This window comes from Poecilia reticulata, linkage group LG2, assembly GCF_000633615.1.
Source record: "Poecilia reticulata strain Guanapo linkage group LG2, Guppy_female_1.0+MT, whole genome shotgun sequence".
Classification (NCBI taxonomy): domain Eukaryota; kingdom Metazoa; phylum Chordata; class Actinopteri; order Cyprinodontiformes; family Poeciliidae; genus Poecilia; species Poecilia reticulata.
In genome coordinates, this window is record NC_024332.1 from 10,105,675 (window position 1) to 10,108,210 (window position 2,536).

Here is a 2,536-nt window from a genome sequence, read left to right on the forward strand (position 1 = left end):
CACACACACACACACACACACACCTAGGGACAATTTGGAGAGGCCAATTAACCTGACAGTCATGTTTTTGGACTGTGGGAGGAAACCGGAGTACCTGGAGAAAACCCACCATGCACAGGGAGAACATGCAAACTCCATGCAGAAAGACTGGGGCCGGGAATCGAACCCAGAACCTTCTTGCTACAAGGCAACAGCTCTACCAACTGCACCATTGTGCAGCCCCCACCAGTAACACTTAGAATGAAATGATTATTTACGTCAGGCTTCCTTTGGGCTGAAAGAAAACATTGTTGAACATGTTACATTTATTGTTTTCTTCTTCTTATTTGAGGGAATATCATGCTGTTCTCAGGACTGCTGAGAAACCTTCCAGTGTGTTCCATGGATTATTCTCCCACAGGAGTTCAGGGTTCTTAGATGACTCCATACCTAAACAGTTGCTCACAGCCTAGATGGAAAATGGATCAAAATCTGATTACCTCTAATATATATAGATATATAGATATATATATTTAGATAAGTCAAGTACCTGCTTAGAGTATTGATGTGACGTTCATCAGCAATTCAATTTTGAACGGCTCGATTTTTTGGGGGTTTGTTGTGACTTAGGTTGCTTATGATGCTCTGCACTTGTCAACAGCTATTATTTTAATTTCAAGTAATTTATTTGACAAATAAATACAATACATAAATACAACTAATAGAAATGGGTAGATAACGTTTATGTTCAAAGGTGCAGAAGAGGATTTTGTTTCTGCCAAAGCAACTCAAGTCTATGGTTTTTTTATTATGCTTCTACATTACAAATAGCCCTAACATGTTATTAATAGACCCAACACTTGTAGTAAAGAACAAGTAGGCTACATGTTCTTTACTACATAAATGTCAAATGTCAGGTATTTGACATTTATATTTTAAAATGTTGCATTTTATGAAAATACATAACCATTTTTTCTGCAAGAACATATACTGTGGTTGTATTTTGTAGAATCTTAATATTAATTTACTGTTATTGCAAAGTAATGTGAATGAATATTCCCAAGAGCAGGTTGGGGGAGAAAAGTTGGGTAAGAACTTTAAGAGCTGATTTCTCTGCAATCTCGTTTTTTGAGTGCCAACATTCCAGTAGCCATATCTTTTTCATTTCTTTTTTTATGTCCAGATTTCCCTTAGAATCAAAATCTGCAAGTAACTCAAACCACCTGACTTCTTCTTGCTTTGCTGTTTGTTGCCAGTGTGTTTCATCATCCTCCGTATTGACGGAATTCTTCGTTCAAACTACGGTGAGTGTTGTTTTTTCATAGGGAAGCTAAAGGAGCAGTCAGTAAAATGTCTCCAAGGACAACCTACCGTGTTTCAGTCCCACCTCGGTGAACAGGAAGCGGTTGGAGGACAGCCGGATGTCTATTATATCAGCTAGAAGGACATTTTGACAGGTAGGACTCCGTGTTGCTCTGCCGCCCCCTAAACACCGGAAGTAAATAACTCAGCTCTGGGTCCTGCTAAAGAATTTCAAAATAAAACTGGCAAAGTTCTGAACCTTCTTATCTTATCCACAAACTAATCGTGCTTATATTGCTAAGTTATCAACCATATCTCCAGCCCTATCATGTCACATTATGTCACACATTATGTCAGTGCAGGCTGCACTCTAATATGAGTTTTAAGGTAATTGTAAGTTTGTTATTCCATAAAGAATTAGAATATTTTTGGAAGACAGAATAGATAGACCAAGACTTGAAAATATGCAGATAGACAATATAGGTTTTCACCACTAAATTAGATTTGAAAGCTCATTTCATTGCTGCAGAGATATATAGGCCTTTTGGTACTTAAAATTCTTTATTACAGAAATGAACAGTGGAATCATCCTGACAATACTGTATCAAGAATAGGATGAGCTGCTGTCTAATAAAAATCTGGAAAAAAAATAGCCGAATTAAATTTTGAATTCAGTATCGACCAAAGATCTGAGACAAAATGAAGGTTCAAGTTTCATGAATGACACAGTGTAGAACTGACCATAACCCCATTTACTGTTTTAAACCAAAAAGTTACAATGGAACCAAAGTCCCCGAACATTTCAAAGTCTCATGATTTAATAAGACAAATAATAAGCTGTGTGCACTTTTATTACTAGCCCTACTTTATCATTTTTTCTCCTAAAGCAGGATCCCTGGGGTGTAGTTCTTCCTCTTCACTCAGCATTTATTTCCCCTGGACCTTCCACCATCGGAATTCTCTGCATTTTGCTTTTGCCCGAGTTTCCTAGCATGTCAGCACAAATTTACAGCTTCTTTACCATAGCCCGTATTCATCTATAGCCTAAAGTAGATTAGGTGTTTTGCACACTGTGAGAAATCGGCAGAGCTGAAGTCAAACAGTGAGGGAAAACAACAGGTGTTAGTCAGCTTCTGAAATAATGGAGGGAGGATAACGCATTTTGATCTGTGACAGTACCTGCTGTGGATTACAATTTTAAGCGAGAAAAACTTCCTTAATCTGTGGAAGTTATATAGTGGCTTTAGTTTTTAAT

At 37.5% G+C, this 2,536-nt stretch overlaps 1 protein-coding gene across 4 annotated transcripts in view; it reads right to left on the bottom strand.

Moving 5' to 3' along the window:
* Positions 1-1,458, bottom strand: part of pnpla4 (patatin-like phospholipase domain containing 4) — a 9,136-nt gene extending 7,678 nt beyond the window's left edge. For all 4 annotated transcript variants that reach the window (XM_008430255.2, XM_008430228.2, XM_008430262.2 and 1 more), the window contains exon 1: positions 1,351-1,458. The gene's annotated coding sequence lies outside the window, so the exon portion shown is untranslated. The remainder of the gene's footprint in view (positions 1-1,350) is intronic.
* Positions 1,459-2,536: the final 1,078 nt, after the last annotated feature.